The sequence below is a fragment of the Pelodiscus sinensis genome, chromosome 14 (genome assembly GCF_049634645.1).
Source record: "Pelodiscus sinensis isolate JC-2024 chromosome 14, ASM4963464v1, whole genome shotgun sequence".
NCBI classification, from domain to species: domain Eukaryota; kingdom Metazoa; phylum Chordata; order Testudines; family Trionychidae; genus Pelodiscus; species Pelodiscus sinensis.
This window is the reverse complement of record NC_134724.1, coordinates 28,585,538-28,609,710: the sequence shown is the minus strand read 5'-3', so window position 1 is coordinate 28,609,710 and position 24,173 is coordinate 28,585,538. Positions and strand designations below refer to the sequence as shown.

At 47.6% G+C, this 24,173-nt stretch overlaps 1 long non-coding RNA gene across 1 annotated transcript in view; it reads left to right on the top strand.

Annotated features, from left to right (window-relative positions):
* The first annotated feature begins 4,856 nt into the window (after nucleotides 1-4,856).
* The window catches only part of LOC142818275 (uncharacterized), a 35,224-nt gene continuing 15,907 nt past the window's right edge, over nucleotides 4,857-24,173 (top strand). Inside the window, exon 1 of the long non-coding RNA XR_012895662.1 lies at nucleotides 4,857-4,939. This is a non-coding gene — a long non-coding RNA (uncharacterized LOC142818275). The remainder of the gene's footprint in view (nucleotides 4,940-24,173) is intronic.

Here is a 24,173-nt window from a genome sequence, read left to right as displayed (position 1 = left end):
TTATTGGATCCCTAGGAGTGCTTCCTGAGTCCCTATATTAATACATAGTACTGCTAGGTGCTTACTGCTCACTGCCATGAACGAAGTTAGTCATTCTCCAGTCCTTCTGGGTTGAAGAAAGAGGCAAGAAATACAAAAAGCCTTGAGTCAAATTTTCTACTAGTGAAACTCAAGTCAGCAAGGCATTTGGCCTCATTATGGCTGAAGAAGTATCTTGCATTTCTGCATGCTTTAATCTTAATTTAAAAGTCTCTCTAAAGTCAGAGGAACTTGAAGTACAGATGCTCTCTCCCATCCCTCACCCCCATTTTAATATTAAAAGTATATGGGGTCTTTGTACAGCCAAATATTGTACATGGGAAACTGTTACCGTGTCCCCTGAGATCACCCCGAGTTCAGGTGAGCCCATGTCCCGCTAGGAACGTATTTGTCTTGCGACTGACCGCCTGACGGCGGTCCGAGGCTTATAGCTCCGGCGCCCTCCGGACCCACACGGGCCTGAGGGGGCCAGGAAGGAGGCTCGGGTCCTCCCACACTCCAAGCCCCGACCCAGGGCCCTAAGACAGGGACGTCTGTCCCTTGATAGTGGAGGGGGTCGGGTTCCCCAAACCCTCCACTCGCGGGGTCTGCGGCCCCGCCCTGGGTCTCTTCTTCCTGGCTCAATCCCCGTGGATTCCCCAGCTGGGGGATAGACTCACCCTGAGTCCCTTCCTCTGGTGGGGGTCTGTGTGCAGGGGTTCTCTCGCACTCCGCTCTCCTGGCAGGGGTCTGGCCTCCTTCCACCTCCCAGAGTCTTCCCCTTGGCCTGGGCTCTTGCCCTTTTGAATCTCCCGCCCCACCACCTCCTGGGCGGGCCTCCCCCCGGCGTTTGGGGCCCTGCCCTTCTGTGCGTCCCGCTCGGCGCTTTCTGTGACATCATCCAGCCGCGCCGGACTATCCCCTCGGCTGTTAGCCGTCCCTACTCTTACTCCGGCTTCCAGGTTCCCCGCGGCCGGACCTCTCCCATCCGCCCGCCTTCCCGGGGGCCCGCTCTCTGCCCTGGTGTCAGGCCCCGTCACAGAAACCTTAAAAAAAAAACCTCCTAGAAAACACACCTATAATTAGAGCACCCATTAGTAACATTAGGAGCTTGTAATAAATAGGAAACAGCAATAAATACATTTCACATAGTTTAATTTCACAGCTTAAGATTAAACAAAAGCAGTGCAGAGTAAACTATCTTTGCAAAACTGTCAGAAAAAACTCAAGTATTTATAAACTTTACAAAAAACAACTCTCTTATCTTGATTCTGCTGGCACTGATGATGGGGGCATGTCAGAATTGACCCCAACTAAAGCAGACCCACTCAAAGCATGAGGTACATATCGTGCCATTTGTAAGGTTTTCAGCACTTGTCCCTCATGAGCTCTTCAGAATCCTTCATACTGCACATAAAAATTCCTCAAGTCATGTGAAAAACTTTGTGAAACTGTTATTTCAAAGTTGAGGTTTTTTCTTTTTAACATTGTTTTGAGCTGTCTTTTTTCTAACTTGTGCACACAAAATTTGAAATGAATTCTATAGCCAAGGCAAATCCAAAGGTTAAATTAATTGTTGATAGTGTTTGATATGGTTCTTAGTGATCTGAGCAGCTGTTTTGTCATTGACGTCCTGGCTCTGAACAGTAAATCAAGGTGATGCCAAGTCAGAAGATGGAGTTCGCAACATGCCTTTTCCCCTCAGGGAGATGAGTGCTCAGGTATAGGTTGGAAAATGCCTTGTGTGTCATGGCAGGTTCATTTTCAGTAGTTCTGCCTACTGGCCATTCAAGTTCATTGGTGGTCACTTTTGCTTTGAGTTTTGTCCCTCCCTTCCAGTCTCTCCCTCTACGCTGTTTCCATTCCAGGGAACTTTGTAACAAGTGTTTAACGTCTGTCTTGTCAGACTTCTTGCTTCTTTCTTGGACTACTTCCTATGTTAGCTCATCTTCTCCTCTGGGGGCTTGGATTCTCAACAGGGTTTTCCCTGGGGTCAAGGCAAAGCCCCTAGTTCCAGTTCTTAAGATAACAAAGGAATTGAATCTAAACAGAAATAAAGAGCAGCACTGACTCCTCTGTCCCACCAGGATCTTTCATTCTAGCATTGCCACCTGGGAGGTACAAAAATCCAGGAGGTAGAGGCAGGCAGTCTGGAATGCTTGGGGCAGGTTGGGACTCAGGGCCACTCCCTCCTTCTGCACCCCACACATTGTTTAAAATGGTGAGACACTGAGGAGTACAATGGAAGAGTGGTGGGTCATCACTGGGCCTTGTACCCCTAGTCTCTCCACCTTTGACTCGGAAAATGCCCAGGTGGAGTCAGTGCCACTTGTCCTCCACAGATACTGCAAGGCAGCTCTGCTTTCCTGGGCCAGACCCAGCAGAGGACCCCAAAAAAGGCAGCCTTTTGTATGAAGGGAAAACCAAGAGGGAAAGGCAGGCGGGATACTTTGGGGCTATGGCTACTCAAGAAGTATTCCCACTGCATAGCTTAATGATGCAGCTATGCTGCTATAATGCAGCACTATAGACACTTGCTGCAGCAATGGAAGGGATTTTTCCATTACTGTAGTAAATCCACATCCTTGAGAGGCAGTAGCTAAGCTGATAGAATAATTTGTCTATTGACTTAGCAGTGTCTACATTGGGGTGTGGGTCTGCTTAACTATGTCTCTGAGAGGAATGAGTTTTTCACAGCCTAGCTACATAGCTCTGGGATGATTTAAGTTTTAAGTCTAGACCAGGCCATAAGGTCCTGGGAAGACATAGATTACCCGGGACAGCTACCTCCAAAAAGGGACAATTCTCAGTCTCAAAAGAAGGCAGACATTTGGCCTATAGCTCTGTTCACCTGCTACCTAAGAGTATGTCTACACAGCAAAGTTATTTCAAAATAACAGCCATTATTTCAAAATAACTTTACCAGTGATTACACAGCCAAACTGCTATTTCAAAATTAAATCAAAATAGTGGAGAGCTTATTTTGAAATTGGTAAACTTAATTCCACGAGGAATAGCGTCAATTTCAAAATTGCTATTTCAAAATAAGTGCTGTATAGATGCTTATTTCGAAATAGGGGGCCTCCAGCCCTTCCCAGGGTGACCTCGTGGACACTCTGGGCACAACCAAGAAAACTCCTCTCCCTCACCTGCTCCCGGAGCCCTTAAAGGGATAGACTCTGGCCACAGTCCCTGTGCCAGCTCCAAGCCTGCCAGCCCTGATCCAGCAGTTGCTGCACCTCACCCAGTGGCCCCAGCGTGAGCCAGGCAGCCAGTGCCAGCCAGCCCTCCACCACTCCCCAGGACCAGTCTGCCAGCTCCCAGGAGCTTGCCAGGGGCTAGAAAAGGTGGGCGCCTGTCTGGTCCAGTGCAGAGATCAGGACCTAATTCAGGTTTGTGGGATACCTCCAATGTCCATGATCTCCGCACTAAATGGAGGAACGCAACCGTCTACAGGTGGATGGCTGCCAGCCTGGCCACCAAAGACCACATGCGAACCCAGGAGCAGGTTTGCCTGAAAATAAAGGAGCTGCGGCAGGCGTGTGCCAGGGCCACAGGGGGCAGCTCCCAACTAGGGGCAGACCCAGACCCCTGCCTCTATTTTGATGCAATGGACCTCTTCCTGGGGGGGCAGAACAGTCTGTGCCCCCCGGGTGGTCATCGATCCTGGGGAACAGCTTGCTGCCTCCTGCTGCTCCAGCTCCTGCTGCCTCTGCAGCTACCGCTTCTCCCCCTCTCGCTTCTTCCTCCCAACACCTCCAAGGATGCTGAGGCCCCCACACCCACAGTGCTGGGAGACAGTTGGGCCAGCGAGACCTGCAGCCCTGAGCTTCTCCTCTCCCTTCCTCCCTTGCCTCCCCCTGCCAGCATCCTCCTCCCAGGTTTTCCCCTCTCTCCTCCCCTCTCCCTCCTTCTTTCCCCAGTCTCACCTCAGTTTCATTCCCCCTCAACCCCAGTTTTGTTCAATAAAGAGGCTTTGTTGTAATGAACACATGTCTTTTATTGTACAGCAAAAAGGGGAGTTAGGGAGGGGTAAGTGGAAGGATATGAGGGAGGAATGAGGCACAAGCCCCCAGTGGGGCGCACCAGGGAGACTGTTACTGCCTGCAGAAGGTGCTGCCAGGCTCGCAGCAACACGTCCAGGAGAAGCACCAGAGTGCCCAGGAGTGGCTCCAGCTCCATGCTGCAGAGAGCTGTGGTGTCCTGAGTGAGGGCAACAAGAGCATGCAGAGAAAAAAATGCTTTGTTGTCCCTCAGCGAGGTAGGCAAGCAAGCAGGGAAACCTTAGAACTGGCTGGCCGGGGGGTGTGGGGGGGGAGAGGGCGATCCCTTTAAGCACGCGTCTCAGATACCTTGTGTGGCTGCTGCCTGAGGCTAACTCCTGGTCTGATGCCCTGCCAGAACCTGTTCTGGCCGGCCTTAAATGCGATTCAGCATCCTATCAGTATGGATGTGCTATTTCGAAATGCATTTTGTGTCTAGATGCATTATTTCGAAATAAGATATTTTGAAATAATGCTGTAGTGTAGACATACCCTAAGAAACTTTGTTCATTCCTTTTCAAGGATCTGAGGATGAGCTGAAGGCTGAGCCCTTCTGAAAGGGGTTTCTCCTTTCTTAAGGCTCCTCCTCCAGGACTAGCATACCTCTCAGATGCCACAGGATAGGAGTGCCTGAGCTCACAGGTGCTCTTTAACCATTCTTCCCTGTGGTAGGGTTTGTACACTCCATCATAGAACATGAGGCACAATTAAACAATCTTTCAAGATTCTCTGATGGAAGTTGTTAGACAAGTTCTAAGTAATACAAAATGTATAGGACTATGAGCATGTTGTACTATATGTACTACATTTCATTTATGTATTACAGGATAATCACATATCTAAGGCAAACATGTCATAGCAGAGATAGAAGTTGACAGGTAGGGACTTATTTTATTTATCTTTAAAGCTGGTAACTCTATAGAGTTACTATTTTAACTTCATAAGGGAGGGTTTTAAAGAGTGCATGCCTTATGATTTCTTTACATACTGCTTCAAACTATATGAAAAATATATAACAGTCTTTTCTGTAAACCATTTAATTATGACCTAAATTTTAATAGGTATGCAATATCCAAACATTTCAATAATACAGCATATTTTAATTGTAAAAACAAGAATTGTCCAATTTCATTAACATCTGCATCCAGTTATCATAAATTAAACTTATTTTTTCTGGCAAACTCTCATCCACAAACTTTTGTAACAGCTCATGATTAAGAATATCAATTAGTTTTAATAAGGTGGTTATCCTTGTGGATAGTTCAGTGGTTTGAGCATTAGCCTGATAAAGCCAGGGTTGTGAGTTCAATCCTTAAGGGAGCCCTTTAGGGATCTGGGGTAAAATCTGTCAGGGCTACTACTTGGTCCTGCTGTGAAGGCAGGGGACTGGACTTGATGGCATTTCAAGGTCCCTTCCAGCTCTATGAGAAAGGTACATCTCCATGTTATAATCCAATCAAAGTGTTAAGTTTCATGTTGAACACCTGCAAATTCTAGGTGTGCAAGCACAATTAGCAAAACTACCCTATCTTGGGAGACTGTTTTGATTACAGCAATCTTGGGGCAGACTGAGATGAAGAAGGGTGACTCATGCAGCCCACTCATAAGCCTAAGCTGCCCATCATTGGACTAATGTATATTTTTTAAAAGTCTGTTGGCTGTTTTTAATGTTGGTGTTAAAAAGCTATATTCGGTGTTGCCTTGTAACTGCTTTGCATAAGCAGACGAATGCAAAAGAGCCATGGGGCAAGTGTACAGCACTCTCTCCCTTACATGGCTGAGCCTCTGAAGGAACCACAGGTGCAGAGGGGCAATCTGAGATGTGGCTGGATCGATGTCCCCAGCTATTCTGCACTCCTGCAGTGGACCACAGCCAAGAGGACCTCAATTTAGGAGCATTTTCAGGAAAGCTCTAATCTGAACCAAGGGTTTTGAGGAGTAAGGGTTATTTCGAGGGAAGGGTTTTATCTCGAAATAGTCCCATTTTCTCTCTCAAAATAGCGCTATTGCAAAATAGCGCCATAATGTGATTATGCAAATGAAGTGTAGGATATTTAAATCCCATCTTCATTTGTAATTTCAGGTGTCTGCATTTGCATTCCTCTTAAGAGAGAAGAATGAAATGTAGACATACCCTCAGACCAGATAGCAGAGGTCAGTAAGAGCTAAGTGTCAGAACTGGGTTATCTGGCGTGAGATAAGGCAGGGGCAGGAGATATTACATGCATAGGCAGGGGAGCCAACAGGTCAGAACCCTGGGCATGATGGAGGGGACCCTGCTCCATGATCCTGAAAGGAGCAGGGCCTCAGGTAGCAAAGGTGGAGCTGGGGAAGCATGCTCTACTCCTCCTCCCCCCTCAGAGCACAGTGTGGCACTCAAGCAGTGATTTAAAAGGCCTGAGGCTCTGGCCATTGCCCAACTGCTGGGCCCCACAGGCAACTGTCCTGTTTATCCCCTGCAGCCCCTATCATCAGGCCTGTGCATAAGTGAACACTTTGATCTATCATTGAGTTGCTGGTGGTTTAAGAGCTGGTTTGTTGAGTCTTCCAACCAATCCAGAAGTGTTGACACTCAGGAAGCCTATTACAAGTCAGTTATGCTTGTGGTTGCCTGGCAACTGATTCTGCTTGCAGGCTCTGATTCCTGATGGAAATGATCATGAAGTGTACCAGAAAAAGCATTGTACTATTAAACAGGAAATCATTATTCCAAAACACTGTTCTTTGCAGTTAATGATTCATTAAATCAAAATATTATTTATTTGTATTTTCAGCAGAATTTATAGGTCAATTTGCCTTAAAATGTTTCCATAATAAATTCACTCACAACTGTGCATTCCCTCCTCCACTTTAGGGCTTATGAATTGTGGCTGGTCTTTCCCCATGTAGCTGGTCTTTCCATGGCTAGCCAAGAGAATGTTTCCAGCCAGATAGTGATTCCAAGAAGATGGAAGATTGCTTCCTAAGAGAAGCAATATACCTGCTTTGGAATCACCTGGGATGATTTCTTACCTGCAGCTAGGCCCCCTGCCATTCAAAAAGGGTTCAGTCACAGGATATGCTGGTAATTGCCTTTTGACTCATCACATTTTGACTCAGGGATGACTCATCAGTTTAGGTATGTTGAGACTCAGGTGTAACTCATTAAACCCAGGCCTAGTCCCTCACTGTGCTGAAGCACAAGGAGCCCTGGTTGGAAGTCTGTTCCTTTGCACTTAGCAGGTGTGATGCCTCTTTAGAAGCTCCAAATATATTCCTTCTATGTTATCATCCTTGTACGGAGAATTGATGTTAGTTCCCTTGTTTCCAGGACCCCCAGAACAGACGAAGTGGGGAGGGCATAATTTGCCACACACTAACAACTTCCTTGTTTTTAGAATTAATAATCAGTAGATTTACTGTGGCTTTTTAAAGTCACTGGCTATTTTCAAAATGTTACTTTGGTGCAGGACTAATGGAGGCTACAATATATATATATATTGCCTAGCACAGGTGAGTAAAATAAACATATAGGGAACTTAAATATGAGAGCAGATTATGTAACTGAACAGAAAATATCTGTTCACATACGGCATAGCATTTTTCTTGATCCTGGTCTCTATGGCAATTGTGTTAGGTTAAGAAGTTCAGATGTGAACTCGAGTCCCTGATCTATTGCAGGTAATGTACTCAGTGTCAGGAAGGTTAGTGTCTCACAAAATACACATGTGTGCACACAAACTTATTGAATAAATTACTGAGAAACTAGGGTCATGCAGTAATGTTTATTGTCAGAAGGGGGTTGTGGTGCAATGAAGTTTGGGAACTCCTGCTGTTAGCTCCTCCTGCAATAAATGAAGCCAGCTTATTTCATATCTGGTTGACTGATACCACGTTCTCGGACAGGGAAAAAAATGCACACCATCAATTCAAAAGTCTGCTCTCATGCTGGGGAGGAAACCCACTCCAGCAGACCAGGGTATGAATTATGGCTGATCCCTGAAAACCCCTATGCTATAGCAGCTTATGCACTGCTGGACAAGAATGGTAGTGGACAAGAATGGTACCATGCACAATCATCGCTGTCAGGAAGCTGAAATCTGTTAAAGAGTAGAAAGCTAGGTCAGAGAGAGTCTAATACACTATGGGCTCGTCTACACTGGCCCCTTTTCCGGAAGGGGCATGTTAATTTCACCTATCGTAGTAGGGAAATCCGCGGGGGATTTAAATATCCCCCGCGGCATTTAAATAAAAATGTCCGCCGCTTTTTTCCGGCTTTTAAAAAAGCCGGAAAAGAGCGTCTACACTGGCCCCGATCCTCTGGAAAAAGCACCCTTTTCCGGAGGCTCTTATTCCTACTTCAAAGTAGGAATAAGAGTAGGAATACTTCAAAGTAGGAATAAGAGCCTCCGGAAAAGGGCGCTTTTTCCGGAGGATCGGGGCCAGTGTAGACGCTCTTTTCCGGCTTTTTTAAAAGTCGGAAAAAAGCGGCGGACATTTTTATTTAAATGCCGCGGGGGATATTTAAATCCCCCGCGGATTTCCCTACTACGATAGGTGAAATTAACATGCCCCTTCCGGAAAAGGGGCCAGTGTAGACGTAGCCCATGACTCCAGGAATTTGTCATTGCACTTGCTTTCTTGTCTACTTGATGTGCTCCTCAACCAGCCTCAAGAGGTTATTTTCAGCCTACTTCAACATTGTGGCCTTATCTCATAGACTCATAGACTTTAAGGTCAGAAGGGACCATTATGATCATCTAGTCTGACCCCCTGCACAGTGCAGGCCACAGAATCTCGCCCACCCCTCTTAGAATAATCCTCTCACCTATGTCTCAGATATTGAAGCCTTCCAATACTTTGAAGGCCCCAACATGCAGAGAGTCCTTCAGCTGTGATCTGTGCCCAATGCTACAGAGGAAGGCGAAAAACCTCCAGGGCCTCTGCCAATCTACCCTGGAGGAAAATTCCTTCCTGACCCCAAATATGGCGATCAGCTAAACCCTGAGCATGTGGGCAAGACTCACCAGCCAGACACCCAGAAAGTTCCCTATAGCAACTCCTATCATCCCTCCATTGACCTATTTCCAACTGGAAATGAATGGTCAATTAGTTACCAAGATCATGTTATTTCATCCAACCATCCCCTTATCATAGAATCAGAACTGGAAGAGACCTCAGAAGGTCGTCAAGTCCAGCCCTCCGCTCTAGGCAGGACCAATCCCATCTAAATCAACCCGGCCCAGGGCTTTGTCAAGCCGAGACTTAAACACCTCTAGGGATGGAGACTCCACTACTTCCCTAGGTAACCCATTCCAATGCTTCACTACCCTCCTAGTAAAATAGTTTTTCCTAATATCCAATCTGGACCTCTCCCACCACAACTTGAGACCATTGCTCCTTGTTCTGCCATCTGTCACTACTGAGAACAGCCTCTCTCCATCCTCTTTGGAACCTCCCTTCAGGAAGTTGAAGGCTGCTATCAAGTCCCCCCTCACTCTTCGCTTCTGCAGACTAAACAGACCCAAGTCCCTCAGCCTCTCCTCGTAGGTCATATGCTCCAGACCCCTAATCATTTTGGTTGCCCTCCGCTGGACCCTCTCCAATGCGTCCGCATCCTTTTTGTAGTGGGGGGCCCAGAACTGGACACAGTACTCCAGATGTGGCCTCACCAAAGCCGAATAAAGGGGGATAATGACATCTCTGGATCTGCTGGCAATGCTCCTCTTAATGCATCCTAATATGCCATTAGCCTTCTTGGCTACAAGGGCACACTGTTGACTCATATCTAGCTTCTCATCCACTGTAACCCCCAGGTCCTTTTCTGCAGAACTACTACTTAACTGGTTGGTCCCCAGCCTGTAACTATGCTTGGGATTCTTCCGTCCCAAGTGCAGGACTCTACACTTGTCTTTGTTGAATCTCATGAGATTTCTAGTGGCCCAATCCTCCAATTTGTCTAAGTCACTCTGGACCCTATCTCTGCCCTTAAGCGTATCTACCTCTCCCACTAGCTTAGTGTCATCTGCAAACTTGCTGAGGGTGCAATCTATCCCCTCATCCAGGTCATTAATAAAGATATTGAACAAAACCGGTCCTAGAACAGAACCTTGGGGCACTCCACTAGAAACCGACCGCCATCCTGACATCGAACTGTTGATCACTACCCGCTGGGCCCGGCCTTCTAGCCATCTTTCTATCCATCTTACCGTCCATTTATCCAATCCGCATTCCCTTAACTTGCTGGCAAGAATATCGTGGGAGACCGTATCAAAAGCCTTGCTAAAGTCAAGGTACACAACATCCACTGACTTTCCCATGTCCACTGAGCCAGTTACCTCATCATAGAAGCTAATCAGATTGGTCAAGCACGACTTGCCCTTTGTGAATCCATGCTGACTATTCCTGATCACTTTCCTCTCATTCAAGTGTCTCAAAATGGATTCCTTTAGGATCCCTTCCATGATTTTTCCAGGAACCGAGGTAAGACTGACCGGCCTATAGTTCCCTGGATCGTCCTTCTTCCCTTTTTTGAAGATGGGCACTACATTTGCCCTTTTCCAATCATCCGGGATTTCGCCCGATCTCCACGACTTTTCAAAGATAATGGCCAAAGGCTCCTCAATGACATTTGCCAACTCCTTCAGTACCCTTGGGTGCATTAAGTCTGGACCCATGGATTTGTGTACGTTTAGTTTTTCTAAATAGTTCCTAACCTGTTCTTTACCCACCAAGGGCTGTCCATCTTCCTCCCATCTTGCGTCGCTTAGCACAGAAGTCCAGGAGCCGACCTTGTCCGTGAATACAGAGGCAAAGAAAGCATTGAGTACTTCAGCTTTCCCTACATCCTCTGTCACTAGGTTACCTCCTTCATCCATTAGGGACTGCACACCCTCTCTGATCACCTTCTTTTTGTTGACATGCCTGTAGAAACCTTTCTTGTTATCCTTCACATCCTTAGCCAGTCGCAACTCCATTTGCGCTTTCGCCTTCCTGATAACCCCCCGGCATTCTCAAACTATACATTTAAGCTCCTCCCTAGTCATTTGTCCAAGTTTCCACTTTCTGTAAGCTTCCTTTTTGTGCTTAAGTACACCAAGGATTTCCCCTGTAAGCCAATCCGGTCTCCTACCAGGTTTGCCTCTCTTGCTACGTGTCGGGATGGTTTCTTTCTGTGCCTTCAATAAGGCTTCTTTAAAATACTGCCAGCTGTCCTGGACTCCTTTCCCCTTCATGTTAACATCCCAGGGGATTCTTTCCATCAGATCTCTGAGGGAGTCAAAATCTGCTTTTTTGAAGTCCAAGGTGTGTATTTTACTACTCTCTTTCCTTCCTTTGGTCAGGATCCTGAAATCTACCATCTCATGATCACTGCTTCCCAGGTTGTCACCCACCTCTACGTCCCCTATTAGTTCCTCCCTGTTTGTGAGGAGAAGGTCAAGCTGTGCACGGCCCCTGGTCGGATCCTTCAGCACTTGTACCAAGAAGTTATCCCCAACATTCTCCAAAAACTTCCTGGATTGCCTGTGTACTGCTGTATTGGTTTCCCAACAGATGTCAGGGTGATTAAAGTCCCCCATGAGAACCAGGGCCTGCGATCTGGAAGCTTCGCTCAGTTGTTCGAAGAAAGCCTCATCTACCTCATCCACCTGGTTCGGTGGCCTGTAGCAGACACCAACCACAACATCACTGCTGTTTGCTCCTTTAAACCTGACCCATAGACTTTCAACAAGTTTTTCTCCCTCTTTATACTGGAGTTCAGAGCAATCATAGTGCTCTCTTACATATAGTGCAAGTCCTCCTCCTTTTCTCCCCTGCCTATTCTTCCTGAACAATCTATACCCTTCCATGACAGCGCTCCAGTCATGCGAGTCATCCCACCAAGTCTCTGTTATCCCAATTAAATCATATTTCTTGGCCTGGGCCAGGGCCTCCAGCTCTTCCTGCTTGTTGCCCAGGCTTCTCGCATTAGTGTACAAACACTTCAGGTAACCAGTTGATTGCACTATCTTCTCCATTCGAAACTGGGGTCCTCCTTTCTCGCTCCTTGCTCTATGCATTTCTTCCCGGTATCTGACTTTCCCACTCCCCTCAGGGTTTTGGTCACCGTCCCCCGATGAACCTAGTTTAAAGCCCTCCTCACTAGGTTCGCAAGCCTGCCCGCGAAGATGCTCCTTCCTCTCTTGGTTAGGTGGATCCCATCTCTTCCTAACAATCCTTCCGCCCGGAACAGAGTCCCATGGTCGAAGAAACCAAAGCCCTCTCTGCGACACCACCTGCGCAACCACGCATTTACGTCCTCAATTCGACGATCCCTGCCCAGTCCTTTCCCTTCAACAGGGAGGATGGACGAGAACACCACTTGCGCTCCAAAGTCTTGGATCCTTCTTCCCAGTGCTACATAATCCGCAGCAACCCGCTCAAGGTCATTCTTGGCCGTATCATTCGTTCCTACATGGAGAAGCAGGAAGGGGTAGCGATCCGAAGGTTTGATCAGCTTGCTAAGCCTCTCAGTGACATCCCGAATGCGAGCTCCCGGTAAGCAGCACACCTCTCGAGATTCCAGGTCCGGACGGCAGAGGGATGGCTCAGTCCCTCTTAGGAGGGAGTCCCCGACCACCACCACCCGTCGTTTCCTTTTGGGGGTGGTGGCCGTGGAACCCCCATCCCTAGGACTACGCATCCCATGCCTTTCAGTAGATGGTGTTCCCTTCTGGTTTCTACCTTGTGAGGTCCCTTCCAGAGCATTCAGCACTGCAGAGCCTGTGGAGAGAGCTTGAAAGCGATTGCTTACCTCTATAGCATCGGGGGAATCCCGTGCTGGCCTTTTTCCCCTTCTAGAAGTTACATGCTGCCAGTTCTCCTCTTGGTCGCGTACTGCCCTCACTGGCTCCTCTGCCTGCCGTGCTTGAAGGATCAATTGCTGCCTTCTATCGAGGAAGTCTTCATCCTCTCTGATCAAGCGTAAGGTCGACACTTGGGCCTCCAGTCCTCTAATTTTTTCTTCCAAAATCTCGAAGAAAAATCTGATTATAATATAACTGTAAAAACCATTGTGTTATATAACCACTGTGTTATAACAAACCTTGTGCCAGGCAGGACAAGTGGCCAGAAAGGGTTAAACAATCCCAGGCTGAATGACCCACAGTCAACCTGTAGAGGCATGTGAGATAAGTATGTAAATGGTAATTAAGGCACTTCAATGATAGTTAGGCTGGAGCTTTGAAATGCAAACCTGCATTATTAGAAATTAGAGGTAATACTTCTTAGATGTTAAAATGAGCAGTCTTGTAGTACCTTAGACTAACAAAAATAATACATGTAGATGGTATCACAAGCTTTCGCAAGAACAACCCACTTCTTCAGATGAATGGAGTTATTAAAGGTTCAGTTTCTTCCCCTATTTATTTAGAAACTGGACCTCTAATAACTCCATTCATCTGAAGAAGTGGGTTGTGCCCACGAAAGTTCATGATACCATCTACACATTTTATTAGTCTTTAAGGTGCTTGTGACGGGGCGGACAGGCCCTGCACTGATGGACAGGGGGTGGCCCAGCTGGCAGAGAAAGCCCCGCCTCTCCAACCCTGCTGGGCATGCTCCCAACAGAGGCTGGGTATAAAAGCAGAGGGAGCCCTGCAGTCTCTTTGACTGCAGTGAGGGAGGAGACCAGGCTGGGCCAGTGTTTCTGCAGCTGCTGGGACCAGAGTTGCTGTCTGTGCTGGACCCTGACACCGAGGAAGCAGCCACCGACCCCGGGAGGCCGGAGCGTGCCCACAACCCCAGCAGGTACTGCCTCAGAGGCGAAGGGGCCCCAGGGGAACCGGGGTGTGGTAGGAAGCAGCCCAGGGCAAAGGAGTACCTGGAATACTGTGTCCAGTTCTGGGCGCCACATTTCAAGAAAGATGTGGAGAAATTGGAAAGGGTACAGAGAAGAGTGACAAGAATGATTAAAGGTTTAGAGAACATGACCTATGAAGCCAGGCTTCATGAACTGGGCTTTTTTTAGTTTGGAAAAAAGAAGATTAAGGGGGGGGACATGATAGTGGTTTTCAAATATCTAAAAGGGTGTCACAAGGAGGAAGGAGAAAATTTGTTTCTCTTGGTTACTGAGGACAGGACAAGGAGTAATGGGCTTAAAGTGCAGCAGGGGAGGTTTAGATTGGACATTAGGAAAAAATTCCTAACTGTCAGGGTGGTCAAATATTGGAATAAATTGCCAAGGGAGGTGGTGGAATATCCCTTTCTGGAGATATTTAAGAACAGGTTAGATAGACATCTGTCAGGAATGGTGTAGACGGAGCTTGGTCCTGCCTTGAGGGCGGGGGGCTGGACTCGATGACCTCTCGAGGTCCCTTCCAGTCCTATTATTCTATGATACAAAGTTTGGCTCTGTGTGTATCAGCCAGATTCCCTGCCGAGCCGGTAGGAGCCACAGACCCTGCCTAAAGGGCCCTGGGCCGGGACCTGGTGGAGAGGGAGGGCCCAGGTCCCCCTACCACCCAGGCGCTGCCCCCCCCCAGCCCTGGATAATCAAACCCCGGGCCAGGAGAGGCTTCTCGAAGGGACTAGGCCTCTAATACTGTATATCCCCTGATAGAGGGGCCTGGACTTTGTGTTGGGACTTTGGATACTGTATAGGCCCAGACCGAGACATGGGCCAGTAGAAGGGGGCAGCAGACCCTGTCAGGGGCGTACCCCCTGACAATGCTGCAAGACTATTCGTCGTTGTTTAAGTTTTTTCCAGTTACAGGCTAACTTGGGTCCCCCTCTGAAGCTTTTGAAAAATAATATATAGTATCATGAGCTTTCATGGGCAAAACCTACTTCGAAGACACTATTTTCAGCCCAGTTCAACATTTCCTTCCTCCCCTCTGCTCCGAGTCTTAGCTATTCAGGCATAGATGAGGAACTAGAAAGGGGAAGGCAGATTGTGTGTGTGTGAGAGGCCCAGCCGCTAGTAGCATGAGGCACCTTCCATACACTGAACTGAAGCAGGACAGGTTACTTCACTACAGTAACTGCATTTTTTTTTTGTTAGTCTCTAAGGTGCCCCAGGACTACTTGTTGTTTTTAAAGTTACCACACTAACACAGGTACCCCTCTGAGACTTCTTAGATGTTTACTCATATCTTATAGATGCTAACCCTGTTCCTGTCTATCTCTATAACTGTTGATTCAGAGATCAAAAGGGAATATTGACATTTAGATGAATCTTGGATAAAATAATGTCATTGTCAAGATGTATCTTCAAAGTTTGATTTAACTGCTGAATGAATAAATTACCTTATGTTAATTACCATGTGAGACAGAAGGGTACATCAAAAGGCTTTTGTTTACTCAGGGCAGTGTAGAAGTCCCTTGGGTCTTGACCCTATTGGTGTCAGATCTGCTGGAGGTTTCATACAAGGGAAACCTAAGCTATAAAGATTGAAATCCCAGTCATTGGCTGAAATCACCCCAGATACAGATTTTGAACTAAAACCATAGATTAAATTCTAAACTTCTTGCAATTACAAGATCACCAGATCTCTATTATGTATCTGAACCTCAAGAATTAACTCATGTCTGTATGTATATTGAAGTTTTCACCAATATTCTCTTCCTTTTAAAATTTTAGTTTAATAAGAATGTCTATAAGTGTGTATTTGGGATAAGGTCTGAAATATTTATTGACATGGAAGGTAATGTGTCCGATCTTTGGGTAGAACTTCATCTGACTTGGTTGTTTGGGTGGAAGCTTGAGTCTGGGTACTTCAAGGGAACGGTATTGCTTCGTCTTCTGATTAACCAATAAGGTAATACAGATGCTGTTTTATGCTGGCTTGGTAAATATAAATATTGGAATAACAAACAGTGTTGGGTATTGGCTGTCCCATTTCTTGTAGTGCTCCCTAACTGAGTGATCTCAGCTGGCTCCCCTGGTGCCCCAGTTATTACAAACCTCTGAAGGTCAGTGCCTCACCTCCCTTGATACAGGCTATCCGGAAGTTATTTATCTTGTGCAGTAACAACTGTTCAACAACTGTTCTTCATGACTTGTCCCCCCATGGGTGCTCCACTTGTCCCCCCATGGGTGCTCCACTGTTGGTGACGGGTCATCCTGGAGCTGCAGTTTGGAGCTTTTTTAGCAGTTGTCAGGCGGGCCGTGCATGCATGGAAGGCACCTCATGCCATTAGCGGTTTGGTGCCTCTCTCACACAGCCCCCCTCTCCCTTCAGTTCCTTGTCTATGCCTGAGTAGCTAAGACTCCAAGCAGAGGGGAGCAAGTGAGGGTCATGGAGCACCCACGGGGGAACACCTCGAAGAACAGTTGTTATTGCACAAAAGGAGTAACTTCCTTTTCTTCTTCAGGTCATGTCCCTGTGTGTGCTCCATTGTTGGTGACTACAAAGCAGTATTCAATCTGGATGGTGGTACTGAGTCACTGCTTGGTGGCAAAAGAGAGAACTGTTGTAGCCACCACTGTATCCGCTGCTAGCTGAGGCATAAGAACATAATGCCTGGTGAAAGTATGGTTGGATGACCAAGTGGCTGCCTGGTAAATGTCTTAATAGGTACATTGTTTAAGAATGCGACAGAGGTTGCAGTAGCACGGGTGGAGTATGCTTTTGGTGGCGCTGTCAATGGCTTATTGTGAAGAGAGTGGCATGGTAATATACAGGAAGATATCCATTTGGAAATACATTGGGCTAAAACTGGTGTGCCTTTCAAGTGACCTGTGATGGATATAAAAAGGCATGGAGACTTGCAGAATGCCTGTGTCCTGTCTATATAAAAGGATAGAGCCCACTGAATGTTCAGGGTATGAAGCACAGTGTCTGTAGGGGATGCATGAGGTAGGAAAAATGTAGGTAGGACTATGGGCTCCTTAATATGAAAAAAAGTTCTGACTTTGGGTAAACATGTTGGCTGTGTCTACACTGGCCACTTATTCCAGAAAAGCAGCCGCTTTTCCGGAATAACTTGCCAGCTATCTACACTGGCCGCTTGCTTTTCCGGAAAAGCAATGACGATCTAATGTAAAATCTTCATTGTTTTTCCAGAAAAACAATATGCTGCTCCCGTTCGGGCAAAAGTCCTTTTCTGGAAAAACTGTTCCGGAAAAGGGCCAGTGTAGACAGTCCAGTAGTCTTTTCCGCAAAAAAGCCCCGATTGTGAAAATGACGATTGGGGCTTTTTTGGCGGAAAAGTACGTCTACATTGGCCACGGATGCTTTTCCGGAAAAAGTGCTTTTCCGGAAAAGCATCCTGCCAATGTAGATGCTCTTTTTCCAGAAATACTTATAATGGAAAACTGTTCTGTTTTAAGAATTTCTGGAAAAGGGTGCCAGTGTAGACGTAAAAGCGACGAGGAGTCCTGTGGCACCTTATAGACTAACTGAAGTGTAGGAGCATAAGCTTTCGTGGGCAAAGACCCACTTCGTCAGATGCATTCGTCTGAGTGTAGACGTAGCCATTGAGTGTTGTTGTAATATTACTTTGTCTTTGGTAAAGATTGTATAAGGCGGACCAACCATCAAGGCCCTCTCTCACAAACTATTAAAAACAGCACCTTCATTGTAAGGAACGCGAGCAGGAAGGTGGCTAGAGGTTTGAAAGGGGGTCTCATAAGGCAATCTAAAACCAAGTTGGAACACTGTGAGGAGGGTAGAGGTTCTGAAGGCCCATGAGGAATCTCCTGGTGATGGGATGTGCAAAGACAGATGATCCATTGACCTGTTCCTGGAAGGCCATAAGTGGTTCTGGTGGAATGGTCTCCTGATACGGAGAATGGTTCTTACTTGCTCAGAACACAGAGATTTGGCACCCTGGGACCAGACAGGAGCCAGGCATGGAGGTGAAGAGTATGGAGTTAAGGGGGAAGTAATTTGCCCAAATTCTAGGAGAAGAGGTTGTGTTTGGTATGCAATGGTTTGTTCCAGTGGATTAGGAATACATCATCCATTAACCCTCCCCTGCCTCCCATTGCCCAGTCTCTCCTGGGAGCAGAAACGAAGACACTTGGCATTGTTCCAGGTTGCAAAGAGGTCTATTGATGGGTAGATCCACAGGACGAAAACAGAGGCAGTCATCGTTGGGTGCAGTTCCCACTCATGGTCTATGGAAAAGTTGCGGCTCAGAGTATCTGCCATGTGTTGTTGACACCTAGTAGGTATGATGCTTTTAGGATGACCCCATGATGAATGCACCAGTTCCAAAGGTGGATGGCTTTTGTACAAAGGGATCAAGGAGCCCCACCCTGCCTGTTTTATATAAACATGGATGTCATATTTTCTGTGAGCATGAGAATGGTGTGATTGATAATGGTAGGAACAAAATGCCTGCACTCATTCTTGACAGATCTGAGCTCGAGAAGGTTGACGTATAAAACGTTTTTGTGTGGTAATCATTTGCTCCGAGCAGTATGGTGATGCAGATGTGCACCTTATCCTATTAGTGAGGTATCCATCCATAATCTGCATTGATGGTTAGGATTGGTGGAAGGGTACTCCTGCGAGGAGATTGCGGGGGGGGGGGGGGGCGGAGGGGGAGTCCACCTTTAAGATTCCAGCACATGTTTGGGGAAGGTGACATTGCTTCTGAAGTGGATGACGAAATGGTGTGCACACCAAAGCTAGCCAGTTCTGCATGGCGAGGAAGTGGAGGTGCGCATACTGGACAACATATGTGGTAGAGGCCATATGGCCCATCAGTTGGAAACTGGCATGTATGGTAATGGAAGGACTCATGGATAGTGTAGTTACTAGGCCCCGTAGCACAATGAAACGTTGATGTAGGAGATAAACCCGTTCCGACATAGTCGCAATGAGCTCCAATGAACTCCGTCCTGAACAGAGTCAGGAGTTGACTTGTATTCATTTATAAGAAGTCCTAGACGTCTGAACAGATCTTTGGTCTTTGAAACTACTCTGGTTGTTTCTACTTGGGATCTGCCTTTTATGAGGCAGTCATCCAGGTATGGAAAAATCACAACTCTGTCGAAGGTGGGCTGCATCTACTGCAAGGACCTTTGAGAAGACTCGAGGAGCAGAGGATAGGCTGAAGGGTAGGACCCTGTACTGAAAATGGTTCTCGTCCATGGTGAAGCATCTGTGGGATACATGTATGGCAATGTGGAAGTACGCATCCTGTAGATCAAGGGCTACAGTCCCCTTTGTCCAGTGCAGGGATAATTGAAGCCAGCGTGACCATCCTGAATTGCTATTTCTGTACAAACTTGTTCAGATTGCAGAGATCCAAAATTGGTGTCCAGCTTCCTGTGTTTCTGGGTTCGTAAATATGTTGAATAAAACCCTCTCCCTGAGTATAGATCAGGAATCCTCTCTATTGCTTTTAGGTAAAGGAGCCAATAGTTTGCTTGCCTAAGAGGGACCACGTGAGAGGGGTCCCTGAAGAGGGATGTGGTGGGGGGAGGGTAGGAGGAAGTGAAGTAAAAGGAATGGTGTACCCTATACAGATGACTTCTAGCACCCACTGGTCTGATGTTATGGAGTCTATGTTATGGTTTCTGCTGAGGAAGCTATCTTTTTTTCTGTTGTATGGAATGTAGCATTTACACCAGTATGGTTGCATGTACATGCCAAGGATCCGGAGAGTGGTCTGACTGCCGGATGCTCTGTCAAAAAAAGAAGGCATCTGGAAGTGCTTCTGGCAGGGCATGGGGGCAGCCTTTATTTCCAGGTGCTGCTGCATGCCCTTTGCAGAGACGCTTGCTTAAAGGGATCCCCCTGGACAGCTGTTGCTCTGCTCCTGCTTCTGGTTTGCCTACCTCCTAGAGGGAAAGCAAAGCTGCTGCAGTGTTTGCTATGGTTGCCCTGCTTCCTTGGACACCACAGCAGTTTATTTTCTGGGTTTATTTTTCCTGATTTTTCACTATTTTTGGCCATGGAGCCTGAGCTGCCTCTAGGCAGGTGATGGCCCCATGCTGCCATACTGCAGCTTCTGCTGGATCTGCATGACTCTGAAGCTCCTGCCCCATATGGACCCAGACTGGACCAAGGAGACCCTCCTCCCAGGATGCAGGAGCTCTGTCCTTGCCCCCAAACTTTTTTAGGGACTGGCAGATTTGGAGGCATGAGACTAGTTCAGACTGGTGGGACCGACTCGTCATACAGCTCTGGGACAATGAACACTGGCTCTGCAACTTCCAGATGCAGAAGGCCACATTCCTGGAGCTGTGTGCCTGACTCGCCCCTGCTCAGGAACACCAGGACACCCACCTGCAGCCCATCATCCTCCAGCAGAGTGGGTTGCAATCCCCCTGTGGAAGCGGGCCACCCCCGACAGATACCACTCCGTGGGACACCAATTTGGCATGGGAAGTCTATCATCGGGGCCGCCTTGATGAAGGGGGACAGGCCCTGCCACCCATGGCTTCCTGAACTACCGAGGAGCCCTCGGTGGGACACACATTGCAATCCGTGTGCTGCCCCATCGAGCAGCCCAGTTTATAAACAGGAAGGGCAACTATTCCATGGTGCTGCAGGCCCTGGTCGACCACCGGGGACATTTTATGGACATTTGTGTCAGGTGGTCAAGGTGGGCACATGATGCCCGCATATTCTGCAACTCCTATCTGTACTGCAGGTTGCAGGCAGGAACACTTTTTTTTCCCCCCAGATGCACCTCACACTTGGGGACGTGCAGATGCTGGTGTGCATAGTGGCTGACGTGGCCTACCCCCTTATGCCATGGCTCATGAAGCCCTACACGGGCTACCTGGCTGCAAGCAAGGGGCTTTTCAATACGCATCTTAGCCAGGCTCACATCCAGGTGGAATGTGCCTTTGGCCGGCTGAAAGGGAGGTTCTGTTGCCTCCTTCCATGCCTGGAGATGGGCGAATGCAACATCCCAGAGGTGGTGGCCACATGTTGCGCCCTCCATAATCTGGTGGAGAGGAAAGGGGAGACTTTCCTCCCGGGGTGGAGGACAGGTCCTGATGGTGAGGAGAGGCAATTTCAGCAGCTCTGGAAGGCTGCTATTCACTAGGCTGGTGTCCAAATCCCAGAGGCCCCGAGGGAGAGATTCTCAGAAGGAGCCCACTGATTCTCCTCAGGGCCTCCCCCATTGGGGGGTTGGCCTGGCCCACCCCTACCTTTCCCTCCACAACCCTCACTCTCTTCCCATTAAGGTGACATATAAGTCTTGGTTTTCTTTGTAAACAGAAATTTGTTTTATTAGAAACGCTAGCAGCAAAGAAAATGTATGATCTGTTGAACCAAACTTTCTCTTTTTACTGTTCAACTGTTTGTAAGCAAAGTAAATCTGTCAGTCAAAAATAAAGATTTTGTATCGTAACTGAAATGTCCTTTAACTGGGGTGGCAGGGCACTGAAAACCTGGAGGCGGGGAGGGAGCTCAAGTAGGCCGCTGCTTCCCTGATCACAGGGTCCTGCCACCTTCCTGCAGCCTGGCATCACCACGGCCTTGGGATCGGGTGGAGCGAGAGCCAGTCCTGGCCTGGGCAGGAGGAGGGGGCAGCTGTTGATCCTGTGAGGGTTTGGGGGGAGGATCCCTTGTTGGGTAGAGGGTCTGGCTGTGGAGGAAAAGAGGAGATAACTGTCTGTGTGCACCTCTGCTGTCCCCAAGGGCATGCTGTGGCTGTCAGGGGCTCTTCTTTGGACAGGAGACTCAGGGGTGTTACATGTCACACCGGAGGGAGTAGGGCAGCAGCCTGAAAGCCTCGCAGGGGCCCCACAGTGGCAATGGGACTAGATGGCCCCCTGCACTGCCAATCCGCCCCTGTGTGGTGACCCCTCAAAGCACTCACCAAATGTTCCCTCCCTGATGTCCTCGCAAGGGAGGCTCTTTCCTTAGAGTGATTTTGAGGTTGGGTCAGGTCGCATGCATAAGGTGCCTTCCCCGTATGTGCGGCCCTACTGACAAGTGCTGAAAAAGCTCCGAACTGTGGCTCCAGGCTGACTCATCACCAACAGAGTTATAAAACCTGGACAATGAGCTCTGATCTCTGCGTATTAAAGGAGAAACATCATTTGAAGTGTTATAGCTCATTTACTTTCTTCTTTCCTCCAAGACAGTACAAAGATAAGACTTTGGCACCATCATAGGCAAAGCAGGGCAAAAAGGATAAAGGACTGGCTATTGCCTAAAAGAAATGTTTTTAAAGTTATTTAGAGAATGGGATATTGTGTAGGAGTACAAGAGATGCAATGAAAATAAGATTTCTACATTGAACTGCTGGCCACATGAAGTCTGATTAGATTTCTAGCTGTAAAATCTACACAGAGCAAGGACTTAAACATATTTGTATTGAGACCACAGCTATGCTGGCATGGAAGAGTGCATTTGTTGAGCTAGGAATTATAGGTGCAGGAAGCAGGGGTACAGTGCCTAGCATCCCAGCCTTGCACCCCTGACTCCCAGGGTCCTGCCCAGTTGCTGGTCCAAGGGGCTTCACACAGCCGCCAACCCCACATGCAGTGGTCCTGGCTGCCAGACCTAGGTCTAGGGGATAGTGAAGGCCACAGTCAGGGGTAAGGGGATGGTGCAACTCAGCACCCCACTCCAAAAATTGTTCCAGTACCAATGCAAGGAATCTGCAAACAAAATATTTTGATAAAAAATGCAGATGTTGAAAGTTATGTAGACACTGATGTTATACTGTATTTCCAAATGTGAAGTCTTTCATGGTGCTTCTCTATACCCTTGAAGCATATTGTTTCCATTCCTCTCAACAATTAATTCTTATTTAATAGGCCTCTGACTCTCAATTTTGAGTAGCTACAATGTGGTCTAGAAATCAATGGTGTGTAGTAACCCTTCCTGGACTGTTACAGCCTAAAGAAAAAACAAATACTTAGCCCTAACTCTAGACAAATATGTAATAACTTAGGACATTGATCTATCAGTACCTCCTCCTCAAATCTTCTCCCCATCCAGCTGTGATAGGCTATCTGAAAGATTGGACTCTGTTATCACATTAGAACAAGCACCCTAATATTAGTATGCAGGTGATATGTTCCCTCCTCGTGGGCCTGGGCTATGAACATTAGTCAGCTTTCCATTCACTTCTATAGGTTTTGGATCATGACCCATAATCCTCTGACAGCTAGCCAAAGCCTTTCCATACCAAGCTATGTGTGTTTAAAATTACACGTAAGATGATATAAATATGTATTGCACAGGACTGGAAAAACTAGGATTGATTCTATTTATACATTATCCTTGATACACCGTGTAAAACCATCTGCTGAAGGAATCTAGGTCTTCTGATAGAAATGTAGCCGTGTTAGTCTGGTGTAGCTGAAACAAAACACAGGACTATGTAGCACTTTAAAGACTAACACAACGGTTTATTAGATGATGAGCTTTAGTGGGCCAGACCCACTTCCTCAGATCAAATAGTGGAAGAAAATAGTCACAGCCATATATACCAAAGGATACAATTAAAAAAATGAACACACATGAAAAGGACAAGTCACATTTCAGAACAGAAGGGGGATGCAGGGGGGAGGAGGAAGGAAGGTGAATGCCTGTGAGTTAATGATATTAGAGGTGGGGAAGGGGAGATGTCTGTGAGTTAATAGTATTAGAGGTGATAATTGGGGAAGCTATCTTTGTAATGGGTAAGATAGCTGGAGTCTTTGTTCAGCCCCCCGCGGAAAGTGTCGTGTTAGTCTTTAAAGTGCTACATAGTCCTGTATTTTGTTTTAGGTCTTCTGAGTGTGTCTACCAGCCAGGCAGTACACAACTACACAGCAGAGAGGAGGGGGGCGGGACCAGGGTGGGATGGAATCCTTGGGGCCAGACTCGCCCATGTGCTCTGCCGGGACCGTGCATGGGACAGGCAGCACCTCGGGATCTGTGTGCGCCCAGGCTAGCCCCACTTCCCATTGGCTGGTATGCTCCACCCCCCCAGCCAACCCCGCTCCCCCTGACCCTCTCCCAACCAGCCCCACTCCCCACCAGCCAGTTCCCCCCCGGCCAGCCCTGCTTCCCACTGGTTGGTTCCCCTCGCCTTCCACCCAGATCTCCCCCGGCCAGCTCTGCTCCTCCTGCTCCCCTCCTGGCCAGTTCCCCCTTCTTCCTCCCCCGCATCTGAGATCAAGTGTGTCCAGTATTTTTTGAAACCGTCTGGTAACCCTAATAGTGAATGCTAGTGGAAATGAGA